The sequence below is a fragment of the Aptenodytes patagonicus genome, chromosome 9, assembly GCF_965638725.1.
Source record: "Aptenodytes patagonicus chromosome 9, bAptPat1.pri.cur, whole genome shotgun sequence".
Taxonomy (NCBI): domain Eukaryota; kingdom Metazoa; phylum Chordata; class Aves; order Sphenisciformes; family Spheniscidae; genus Aptenodytes; species Aptenodytes patagonicus.
The window spans coordinates 23672639-23685995 of record NC_134957.1 but is presented as its reverse complement, the minus strand read 5'-3'; positions in this window follow the sequence as shown (position 1 = coordinate 23685995).

Below are 13357 nucleotides of genomic sequence, written 5' to 3'. Positions count from 1 at the left end.
GTGTTTTTAGGGGATGCTTGAGGAGAGCCAGCCACGGCGGAGATCCCACTAGAGGGTGCTGCCCAACTCTGCTGGGAAACACCAAAAGGCTCTGCCTGCTCCTGGGCCTCCAAACATCCCTGTTATCTCTTGGTACCTTATTTCCATCCAAGCCCTCACTGTCTTCTCTTTCCTCCTGATTTATCTCCAGCATGGTGAGCGCTGTGTCACTGCTATAGATTGCCACTGGCAGCAGGACAAATAAGCCCGTCTCTATTTTATGGACCCACTTTCTCTTTTTTTTTTCCCCTCGAGTAAACACAAACAATAAACTGAGTGAGTCCAAGCAGGGAATGGAGATTACAGGGCAGCCATGTGCTCAACGCACTTTGCATCCAGCAAAATGAGAGCCAGTAGCACAGCTGACAGTGAGAGGTTTCTTCCCCACCTCAGTGACCTATAACAGTACCAAATAGCAACAGGGAGGCATTTACCCATCCCTGGACCATCTTAGAAGACAGACTCATAGGTCCTAAATGTCTCCCATGACCTGCAAGACCTACATGGATGTCCTCAGGAGGAGCTGGGGGGAGTCTGCCTTGTGTCTATCTTCCTCCCAACCCGCAGCACTTCTCTTCCCTGAGGCAGCACCAGGCACCCTTCACGGCAGATGGTGCCCTGAATGGGTGCCTGGGTGCACAGCCGGCCAGAGCCCAGGGTTGCACACAGAGTGGGATGCCGACATCCTGCTTGTGCAATATCTCTTTGGAAGATAAACTCTGCATCGGCACTAAGTTCCCATCTGCAAAACCTGCAGCAACAGAGAGGGAAACTTATACACCAGTCCTTTGACAGGAATGCCCTTTCAAAACGCTGTTACAAACAAGCTGGATTTAAAGCTGAACTTTCTATTCCTCCAGCCAGCTTCTGCCTCGAGGATGCTTTTGTCAGTGGTCTGTGAGCACACATCATCTTACCCACGTAGTGGCAGCTGTCTTCAGCAGGAAAAAACAGCCAGTTCTTAACCTGTCATTAATGTAACACTAACGGAGCCAAATACACTCCTGAGAGCCAGTGCAAGCAACGTGGAGGTGTAACTGCTCCTCGACAGCTCCTTCCCCCAACTCTTCTGGAAGCTGGTGCCCCTTACAGCCAAGACAAGGGCTGCCTGGGTGCTCGGAGCCTGTACCGACCCAGAGTATTTTATTCAGCCCTGAAACAGATTGGGAGAGCAGTGAGGACACACATACAGGCTGCTGCCAGAACAGCGGCAGATATATTGCACCACAGGAGTTGAAACTGGAGCCAGAACAGATCAGGGCTGTCAGTCCCCCCGTCCCAGCAGAGGGGACCCTCTTTACCTCAAAAGGCAGACACCGCAGCTCCGAAGGAGTCTCAAAATATCCAGCCCAGTAGCCTGTCTCCAACACTGGCCAGGGCTATTTGCCTAAGGAAAGGCAAAAGAATAGGGCAAGTATGTAGTGACTTCCCTGTCCACCCAAAGAAAACCCCTGGTGGGCTCCAGTTTAAGAGTTTCCTAAGCAGGTGATAGCCTCTTCTTGTGGAAGAGCGATGGATCCTTCTCCCACGAACTCCTCATGTCGCGTTCTGAAACCAAATGCATTTTCAGCCTCCACACTACCCTCTAGCAAGGGTCTCGCAGTTTGAAGACACACTCTCAATGTTTAACTCAGTTTGTTTCGCTTGAAGCTGCCACCTTCCGGGTTTCCTCTAGAGACGGAGCTTTTATCCTTGCCCTTGCTCTGAAGCGCCAGACGTGGTGGGGACCACACATCCAGGCTTCTCCAGGGCTTTCAGGTTGCTGTCCTCTTCCCGGTAGTTATCGCTGGAATAAACATCGAGTCCAGCTGTGGGCCACTGGCAGTTTTTAATCAGATGCTTGTAGATTATTTGAGGCAGACCCTGCACTCAGCTGCCCAGGGACCCAGGAGCTACGCCACGCTGAGGGCTGCCTGCTCCAGCCTGACGCCATGTTGACGGCAACAACAGCACGGGGGCGAGTCGTGGGATCCCAGGGACTGCTCTGGACCTGCAGGATGAACACCTCCTAACACATGTCCTTCACTGCTGGCTGCTTTTTGCAAAACCCCCTTCATATTCCTGCTGCATTTTAGAGATGGCTGTTTCTCTTCTCCACGTGGCAAGGTGAGAGCATGGATGTGCAGGGGCTGATGCGAATACTCCAGCCGTGACCCAGGGTGTTTCCCAGTTAAGCAATCACTCCCTCTGCACAGCGCCTGCACTAAAAGATAACATCTACCTTAAAACTACTTAATGGGAAAATGACTTTCATTGCTTACCGTTTACATGAAATATTCAACATTTCATCCACAGAGTTTTTCTTCTGCTCATTAAGCCGGTGTTAAGCTTTGACAGAAGCTGGTTTGCCATTTGCTGACAGTAGGTCCGTGCAATGCCAGAGGGCAATAAACTGTGTCACTCTGCAGCGGGATGGCCTCTCCGTCCTTGCTTTCTAAATCCAGTTGCTGCCATCGGCATTGCTGCTGGTCGGATGCGATGCCAAGCCTTTATTGGCAGCAAGGGATGAGCTTTATGAGAGAAGAGGTAACGAAGAGTAAAGGGTGAGGGGAGGAGGAGAGTCCTGTGGCTCAGGTGGTGGCCCCGGTCCATTTTCTGAGGTGACTGGGAGTTTTCCAAGAAAATGGAAATACTGAGTCACGGACAGCAAAATTTTTTTGTTGGAGCAGCAGTTTTGAGGGACATTTCCCTGGTGAAGCTGTCTTGGGCTCAAAGTGGAAGAACTGCTCAAGACCAGCACTGCCGCCCTTACGCAGTTCGGACGTGACAAAGACTCACATACCTGTAGAAGAGCCGGGTCCGGGTCCTTACCAGGCCTGGTTCACATCAAAGACTGAAACATGCAGGCTGGGAAGGTCTTATGTTTTGTGCACGGAAAAACTCCAGAACATCTTGGCTTCTGCTCAGTGCCGAACTGCAACATTTCCAAATCCTCAGTTACGTCCTTCGCAAGACATTTCCATCCTGTTATTGCCACTCCTCGTGCGACCATGGGGAAATCGCTCACCTCTCTGTGATCTGGGTCCCCATCTGTAGTATGAGGACAGTGATCCTGATTGTCCATTTAGGTTGTAGCCACTCCGTAGCAGAGATTAATGTTTGTGGGGGAGGTGAGCACCACTTTGAGATGGACGAGAGGAGGGAGACAAGAGTTCACAGAACAGGGACAGAGCAAGGGTATGTCAGGAGTTAGACCACTAGCAAAATGATGATGGAGGATAAAGCCATATGTTACAGCCAGATGTGTTGCAGGGTAATTACAGTGAGCTTCTTTAAATTCCTGCCTCCGATTTTATGTCCATTCAGCATTTTTTCATGCTTCCTTAGCCACAGTTTTGTGGCTAAGTTATGCTTTTGGCCCGGCTCCTGATGCATTCCTCTGGAGGGGGATACGATCAAGTGTGTTTCTCGTCAAACTGCCTTAAATATTGAGAGTGTCAACTCGCTTCTGCCTGAACGACACTTTCGATGCTCAGAAGGAGGGAAGTAATAAGAAAAAGACAAAATATTATCTCTGGCCAGAACTGTGGAGTAGGCACGTTGGAGATGCAGGAGAGATGCTGGTAGCTTTGGTGTCCATCTCCTGAGTCCTTTCCCACCTGTCCTGCAGACTGCCTGTGGGATCTTTGAGAAGTTGTTTGGTCTGTAAATGGTGACCCCACTTTCTCGTTTGCAAGGGCAAAAGAGGTCACTGACCTGTCTTTGGAAAACACTTTGGCATTTTTTTGATGGAAAATGTTAAACACCATCATTATTTGTAGTGGATTTTTCCAGCACTGCTAGTGTGCGGGTTGCCTAGCATTGCCACGGCATCATTTCTGGCAATAATTTAAGCTAAACACATGGCAGGGCTGACACTGAGCATTTCAAGCAGGTGATGTGAGGGCAAAGTCTGAGTCACCTGTTCGAGCGGTAGCATGACCACTGGTGTCACCGTGCTCTCTATGGAAACACAACGGCAAGTAGTCAGGAGATGCCGGGGAGCAAATGCTTCCATGTTTTCAATGGATCGCTTTGGGTTTTTTTCAGTTCTAGTTAAATCCATTTGTAAAACAGCTTTTAAGTGGCATTGTGCTAAGGGGGGTAAGCTAATGTTTGGATGGGAAAAGGGTGAATTAAAACAGAGATGGGGCTTAGGTGAGGTGAGGCTCTACGTTCTTTATCATCTCCCGTACCCAGGCTGGCAGAGAGGATCTGTGCTATGGAAAACAAGGCACCTAGATTCATCCATTGAAGCATGCTATGAGGTTTCAAGGTGGAAACCACCTCTGGGACAGAGCTGTGACCCTCTCATCCCCCTTTGCTCTCTGCTTGCGCTCAGGGTGGGAAGGCAGGAGAGCAACCACAGCTCCTCCATGGTTCAGCTCCCCAGGGGAGGGAGGCCGATGTTTTGGCCCCATCCTGGCTCCCTTCGGAGCTTTGTCAGTGGTGAAGTGCACATCTGGAGGATTCACAGGGGACAGCATGTCTCGCTCTGACGGCAGAGCCTGTGTGCGTGGGCTGGTGGATGAAACATCTGCCATCAGTGGGGACGCAGGAGTGTCCCGTGGGCGAGTCCTGCTGTCTTGGACACCCATCTCAATTAGAAAGACACCAGTCAATTAAAAAGAGCTGCCACTCGATTAAAAAAGGCAATAATCCCCAGCTCGCTCCTTGGGATGTTTCAGTAGGTAGTCACTCCAGAGGTGATAGACACTCCCAAAGAGGACGGTGAATGAAACGTCCCCATCACACCCAGACCCCGTCCCCTGCCCACTCCCAGCTCCCAAAACCACGAGCTGCCTAAAGGCAAAACGCTGCAAAGTGAGAAGCTGATCCCAGGCAATACAGTTACCCTCTAGCCTGGCTTTAAAGCCTGGAGAGCACAGGGCAGGGCTCAACCGCTTCTGAGGCCACATCAGGGAGTATTTAGCCAAGCTCTGTTCATCATTATTTATTTCCTCATAACCACAACACTAGTGTAACTGTGCTATGACGGACTGTGTTGTCAAAGTTGCATTAAGTTTATCCTTTTCCTTGACCTTTAGGGCATTATATAAATAGGCTACGACCGCGGAAGCCTGTGCTATGCTGTGCTGCAAGCAGCGCCGCATCTTTAATGCTGAAAATTAACACAACAGCCCATAGGAGGAAGCATTGTCCAGGGGTTGAAACACAGGAGTGGAAGGGCTGGGACACCTGGGGTTTTCTTCTGACTTTGGCTGTATGGTACTGGGAGAATAATTTAAAAAGGGGGATAAAGAAGAAAATAAAGAAAAACACCCAACCAGATTCCCACCTAATATACCTTGTCCTGCAATTCAGTGTTTAGTGCATAACAAGTGACCTCAGATATAGGAATCCCTTCAAAGTCAAAATCAAAACCAACAACAAAACGTGTTTGTAAAAGCTCTTCCCTTTAATGCTTCTGCTGAAGAGCCTGCACGGTGCAAATGGGTTGGGCGGTCGTGGTCCCAGCCGGCTCCGGTGCTCACAGAACACCAGTCTAAAACCTTCTCTCAAGCCATTTATGGTCTTTTTGTGTGTGTGTGTCCCCACCTGGATTCCATAGCGGTTGGAGCTTTGTATGATGCATGCAGAGATGAGATAAAGGTCTGATCCAACATGAGTTATAAACCAGGAAGAGGGTTATCACTCTTTTTCCCTATGTTTTCATAGTTCTAGCACAGCGAGATGGTGATAAATACAATGAATACTAATAAATATCTATTAATTCAGCACATTTAGCTAGCTATTAAGATTTCTTTTTCTGATAGATTGTACAGATAATCAGATTAATTAGATAAAATGATGTCTAGGAGGGGGCAGAGAGAGAAAGTTTTGCAACATAGGCTAAACTGGGAATATAAGAATTGAGTTTTACTGTCAGCTGGGAACCACACAGGAACTGGCCCACTTTAATTCAGCCGGTTTTGCTCCCTGCCGCTGTATATAGACTGGTACGACTGCTCCAGCAGCCTCAGCCTGCAGGAGCTGGAACTAGTCCTCCGTTATCCTCTTCCTGTGCATCCTCCTGGAAACCCAGTGGTAACTGAAGCAGCGGTAAGTAAATCTTGGGCCAGCTAAAGAAAAGCTCGTGCACGTGTTCCTGAAATGCACACCTCACATAAACCTTGCTCAAAACAAGCCACTGCGGGAAACACAGGGCTATGATTTTTCAAAGCCTTCACCAGCTGCAAATAACACCAAAAATCTCAGCTACCACTTGGACACGTACATCCAGAAGTAGTTGGATCAGAAGGAGTAGAAGATCACTGAGCTGTATTGCATGGTCAAGAGAGCCTCCCCCAGCAAACCCAGCATCACGTCCAGTAAAAGCTTCTGCAAAAAGAGCAGAATATCCACTTTTTGTGCCACTCTGACTACCTTAAAAATGAACTACTTCTGTGAATACAAGTTATACCCTGCTGTAATTATACTGGTGAAAAGGCGACTTTCATATTTAAGGTTGTGTGGTCTAATGGGTCACGCAAGCTACCAGCAGCCTGTTCTGTTGTGTGCTCTGTTCCAGTTACAAGCCGTGTCACTGCTGCATGCCTCGGTTTCCCGATTCATAAAATGGGGGTTATTCTTCTAATCTCCCCGATAAACCACCACGAAGAGCTGAGACTCACCATACTCACATAAACACACCTGTGCCAGAGCACAGCTACCGCTATACCTGTGAATACATACCCACGGTGTGCAGAGACTGAGATTAGCAGATTTTTAAATCAGAGGGGACTAGCATTAACTCCTACAAAAAAACAGGGATCTGGGTTCTCACCAAGTGTGGCGATCTTCATCTGGCTGGCTGGGCCATCACAGGAAATGTTGATTTGTGGAAACTTTGGGGAATCAGGCTCCTATTCTGGGACCTAAGTAAGAGCCAGGCTGAAAGTCTGACTCCATTTGCTGTTGCTGAGCAATGGGAAATACGGCCCCACGTGAATGCAGTCTCTCTTTGGCTGCTTGGGAAATAGGTGCCTTTTACGAGTTTACTATAATGGACAGAAAAGAGAAATTACTCTGGAAAAAAATGATTAGGACTTCTGCTTCGCTCCTGCTTTTGGGATGAAGTGGTTTCATCTCTGTTCATGACATGTGAATTCATTTACCAACTCTCCTCTGTGGCTACTGCTTTAGGAGTTGTCCGTAGCAAATGCCTTTAGTTACCGGTGCCCGCTGCCATTGCTGATGTCTGATCCCAGCTGCGAGCCCCTCCTGGGAACTCCTCCTGCCTGTTCCCCATCACCCCGTGGGCTGTAGGACAAACCCCTACACGGTGAGACCAGAACAAACAGCAGAGCCACGTATCACTGGAGGCATGAAGTGAGCACAGCCTGCCTGGGGGAGATGCTGCAGATCCTCCAGACAAGATTCATCCAGAGACAAGCCCAGGCTCATGTCTGTTGGAGAATGAAAGCCACAGGCTCTTCACGTCCATCATGGCCAAGAAGATTGCCCAAATCCACGCTCCCTGTGCTGCAGCGGTCCAAGACTCCTCCCGAGCCAGGAGAAAACAGGAGGGAGTGAAGTTGCAAGGCATCCCCCCAAGAAAATGATTCCTTTCCCCACTTTCAAAGCCTCCTGACAGGAGATGGGGGGAGCTAGGCAAGTTCGGATCAGACATCTGAAGGCCAGGCTGAACTTGGAAGAAGGTGGAGGGAATCAGCCAGAGACAGATTTTCTGCTTAAAAGCAACTCCTTGAGAGACTCTAATCAGTTCCCGTCCCTCACAATCGATCGGCAGTAGATAAACATGGTTGGAAATGTCGAGCGCATGTAAAACACCTTTTCATCACTCAGGGCAGGGTCTGACTGCACGGGCTTCTCCTGGCACTGGATTTTGAGCTACTCAAGTACAGCACCGCATGGCGTTCGCTGTCACCTATGTATCCTTCCTCTGTCCTGGCAACTTTTAAAGGCTAAACTGACTATTCAGAAAGCTCCCCTGTTTCTCCTGGCAGTTTCCATAGCTCTGGCCCCATGCCACATTGCAGTCCATTGAAGAGTGCTTGGGAGTCCCGCGTGGCAGCCTCCAAGTCCCCAGCAGGGCTCTGGTCTTCAAAACCAGCCTCACGGGAAGAGTTTTCCTGAACTGGAGTCAGATCTGAGCAGCTGAGCTGGAGAAGTCAGTGCTGTGCTGCAAACACCCTTTTAAGCATGAGGAAATCTCTCTTCCGAGTCTGTCTCTCTCTGCTGAGCGTTGGCACTACCAGTGTACTCAAAGTCATGAGGCATGCAGGGCACGTCGCCAGAAAAATAGGCCAAGTTTCCTTGGCACAGAACTTAAATAAGACCATGCTTTCCAAAACTGATCCTTGGCTCCCACGGTTGGCAAAGTCACATTGATGCTCTTGTGCCTTGGTCTCTCCATCTGCAAAATGGGGGCACTAAATCCTCCCTGCATTGCCAAGAGGGCTGGAATCAAGCCCCCTGATCTTTCTAACACACCTCCAGTTCTTGCTTGTGCTAGCCCGTGGCCGGTAGGTTGCTCTGGGTCTCAGTCCTGCCTTGTCTTTGACCTGCTATGACAGTGGTAAATCAGGCAAGTCTCTCTCCTTCTCTGTGTTTCAGGCTACTTGTGAAGGGGCAGAACGGACAAGACCTGTCTGAGCTAAAGGATGATGGTGGCATGAGAAGAAGTGGAAAGAACAAGCCATGCACCCGTTTAGGCTGGAGATGAGAAGGCTCTCAGCACGATTTCTTTTAGTAAGAGTTGTGGTGGTAAAAATCCTGGCTACTTTCTAGGTGGAATTTGATACATTCAGGAGATTTTTTGTATGATGGGGCGGGTGTGATAGCACAGGTTGGGACTAGATGACCTTGGAGGACTCTTCCAGCCTACATTCCTGGCAGATCTGCAAGACTGCATTGCTGTTGGCATGTGAGAGACGGTGTTTCTAGCAGAGACAGACCAAAGCTATCAAGTTTGATGCCACAGCCCAGTTTCCAAGAGGCTGTAGCATGTAGACAAAGAGTTTTTCAGGCACTCCCATGCATATCTCAGAAACAGCTTGGTCCTCCCTTCTCCTGAGTCAGGAGTGTTTGAGCCATTTCCTTTGCACCTCAGGTTGAAAGCAAGCTTTCTGGTCTTCTGAAAATGTTCCTCTTGTCCTTTCGTGATTTGCAGGGTGCCCTCATATCATGTTGAGCATATAGGACTTTTTTCTCATCTGTGGCATCAATACAGTACTAGAAACTTGTCTAAGCTGGGAGACATGGAAATCTCTGGGGTCAAAAGCCCTCCCATATGCAGGAGAGTATGGGGAGGGCAGACACAAGAGCTTGCTTTGGGGTACCCTGGATTTATTGCTGTGACTTGCTGCTCAGCGCACAGGGCCAGCAGGCTTCTTCAATGGTCCAGAGAGATTCACAACAGCTCACTCCCTTCAAGGGCAACACTGGGGTGTTTCCAGATCCAAGGTTTCAGAGAGCAGATGGGCTGGCATTTCTGTTTAACCCCATGTTCCCCCACCCTGACTCAGCCCCAGACCCAAGCTGGGATGCAATGAGCAGTCTGCCAGTCAGGTTTGCAGAAATGCTGGCTTTAAAACAGGCATGTGCTGAAGCAGATCCTCCTATCCCCCTCTGTTCGCACCAGCACCGTCCTCAGCCTGGCTGCTCTGCCAAGCCAGATGGCGTCTTCACCCTGGGGCACCGCGTTGACAGAGCCCAAGGAACAGACCGTCTGCAACGAGGCTGACATAGGTTCCTCCTGTAACCCGCCTGACTTCTACCTCAGTTTAGACTTTAGGTCGTCTTCTCCCTATCACATCTCTCTGTTGTATGATGCAAGCTTGGGTCGTACTGGATAGCACCTAAATATATCCTCTGTGTATGAAAATCTAAGTGTACATGGAAAGTTTTACAGCCCAGGTTGTTTCCAGCTCACTGTCTAAATGATCCGCATCCTAGAAGCACAGTGGGCAGGATGTTTGCGTTTCCAGAGAGTACCCAAGTACCTATATGAGAGTGATATCGTGATAAGGCAAAGGCCATGGTAGCTGCTTCAGCAAAAGGTGGCACTGGCTGGGTTACCGGCTTGTGCTGAGGGCAGAATTTGGTCTGGAGAATTCACTCGGGGGTGGAAAGTCCTCCAGAGTGATCACAGTGAGCGCAAGGCAGAGAAACATTGGGAGTGCTTAGTGTACCCACATCCCACTGGCTCAGAGGTGCTCCGCCGCTTTTCAGAAGATGCTTCTGCTACGGCCAGTCCTAACCCCCCTTCCCTCTGAGTCCTAAAAACATGGTGAAATATTTCCAAACCTGCTCCAGCATCCTTCCTCTCTGGGCTTTGCTCTGACAGCGCTTGCCTGAAATGCAGTGGCGTCTGCGGTCCTACGTCACAATTTTAATTTACCAGCTTGAAAGAGGTCATGAAGAAAAGGCTGTGTGAGACATCTCTGCTTTAGGGATGAGTAATTTCAAAGTGGCCATCCAGTTCCTGACTCCAGATGGTGAAATGAGATCAGTGGCTACGCATGTTCTTGTTACTGTTAGCAAATATTGCACAGGATGGAAACAAATCTCCAATACCGTATTTCCAGCATCCCTGAAGTCGGTGGTGATGATGCCAGTTTCATCACTGCCCGAGAGGATCCTAGAAAATCCTCCTGTAGTGATGACACCGAACCAAAACCTTGATCCTCAGCAACTCCCACATTTTGGGAGGAGTTTGCAGCCTAGTCCTCATCCTGCTACCGATTTCTAACTGCGCTTTGCTGCAGAGACATCTAAGCTTTCATAATGAAAAGCCAATTAAAGCGCACCGTTAAGCTCAGCCTTTTTCCTTCCTTGTCCAAACCTATCTGTCATGGAAAGGACACAACAGCTGTAGTGCAAGTTGGCAGATGCTGCTAAAAATGGGAAAGATAAGATGCATAAGTAAATTATTGAAATGCCAGCCTGAAGTCTCAAACAGGACCACGACAGCTGGGGTCAGATGTACGTGGCCGCTTACCCCCTCCGTTCCCAGCGCTGCAAAGCCACCCGAGCTCCTCACCAAGCAGAAGCAGATTAACCACTTTTTATTGAAGCTGGCAATGGCTGAAGTTTCCAGGCTACTCATTCAGACAGAGCAAGTCCTCAGCAGGGAGAGCAGAGGGGTGTTACAGGCAGAGCCACGAAAGGATCATGACTCCTATGTAACTTCACGTGTGCACGTGCTCTGTGCCTACTGGCAGACCTCTACGGCTCCTGGAGAAGGGAGGTGAAGGAAGAGAGTTGAAGCTGTGTCTCAGTGATGCCGGTGGGAGTTTGCTGCTGATTTATGGGTATCTAGGAGCCTGTGTGGGATCAGTGACTCAGGGGTGAGAGCCCCTTTGGCCCTCCACTATTCTCACTGACACTCGAAAACCCCAGGGTGGGATTTTAATGAGCACACAGAGGGGGAATGGCAAGAGGAAAGCTGAAAGAAACACTGCACAGAGGAAGAAGAGAGGAGAAATGCAGATGGGGAAGAGGGAGACAGAGCTGGAAGTACAGGGGAGGAACAGAGATGCTGTAAAGGGTAATTTTCCCACTGACTGATGGTGATACAGCCGTAAGACCCTGAACATATTAAAAACAATGTAGTGCCCCATAAGTCTCGCACTCAGGGCTTCTGCTGCCTTTTTAGGATTAGCTCCACTTTGTTTAAGGATGAAAGATTCCTGCATTTAGTCCTCATTCATGAATCATAACAGTGGCACAGTGGAATTTGAACCTCTGTGTGCTGGACCCTTCTGACGTACATGGAATACGGGATTTTTCCTCTAATAAATACTCCTCCCTCAACATGCATTTCTCCTTGTTATCTCTAGGTAAGAAACTGATCAAGCAGATGTAGCAGCATCGGTTCTCTGTGACAACATCCTTGCAACGTGATGTATCACAAGATCATCATCAGAGCAGGGCACATAACTGATTTTTTTTTTTTTCTTTTTTAGCTGAGAAGAAAAATCAGGCAATGGAAAAATTTGTGTCTTATTTTCAGTTTATAGTCCTTTCAGCCCTTAAAAATACATATTTAAAGACCTCTCAAAGAGTTTTGGAGCAGCACAATGGGGCTTTTAGCAATGCTTATGGTGACTGGAGAGCGGGTAGGACCCCCCAACCTATGGATGAGGAGGCCAAGGCACCACGAGGTGAAGTGAATTGTGTCTAAGCTCAGAAAACATGAAGAGCTGCAAATAGCAGCCAGGAACCTATGCCAGCGCCTTCCTTGCAATCACCAGACCACATTCTGTGTAATAACAGAGTGGACACAAACAAACACACATTAAGCCCATTCCTTCCTTCTCTTGGGACGTGGATGAATCATGTTCCACTGTTGCGGTTGATAAAAGTCTTCAGAAGTCAGAGAGGGACCCAAATTCTTGTTTCGTTCTTTTTTGGAAGAACTTGTAAAGGATGGTTTATAAAACCTCTTGGCAACTTCTTCTGATTTTCCAGACCCCCTCATCGCTTCTGCGGTGCCAAACATCTTCCCCTTCTCTGGAGATCACGCTTCAAATTGCCTCAAGACATGTCAGCAGTGGCCTGGATGCTTTCCATTTCAGCTCATGAAAATACTTGCACCAATTTGAGTCTCGGTAATGTGAGGACAAAGCACTAAACCAGCACAGTGCGTTTTCACTTAGACGGGATGGTCTGTTGAAGGCAGCAGTGCTACGTCGCACAAGACAAGCGCAGGGGTTGGCGTGAGAATGGCAGAGGGCTGAACTGTTGCTCCAATGACGGTAGACAGGAATTTGCAGGCAGAATGAGTCTAATCCATCTGAACACCAACAGGAGAGGAAAGTGCCATCTAATATTCATTGCTCCAGTCCAAAGGGGGAGCCCAGAGGAGAGCGACTAAACTTGCTCTTCTGGGTTGTAGTGGCACAGACACAGGGTAAATGCACACCTTGGCGTATTTCCTACACGCCTGGAGCCCTGCATTGAGCAGCTGGGGCAAAAGACGTTTTCTCCACAGCTTCCCAAGACCTCACCACCAGCATCCTCCCTGCTGTCCTCCTCTTACCACGCCTGTCCTGGGCTCCCGCCCCGACTCTCTCAGCGTGATGGTGCACAGCCTCCAGGAGAACTCCGCTGACCCCAAAATAAAGTCCCCATCCCTCCAGCCTTGCAGCTCCCGCTCCGGGCAAGGATGCCACCTTGCCAAGGGCACTGGGCAGAGCATTTTCTGTCAGGAACCTCCAACTAATTCCCTCGGGCAGCCTTGCTTTTGTAGCCTTCCAAATGCATTATCAAATTCAGGTTATTTTTAGACTCGTTTCCTAAAGAAACAAGATTAATACGATCGCAGTACAGGCACGCGTGCGTGCGTGCTGTGTGTGAGACTGTGTGCCTC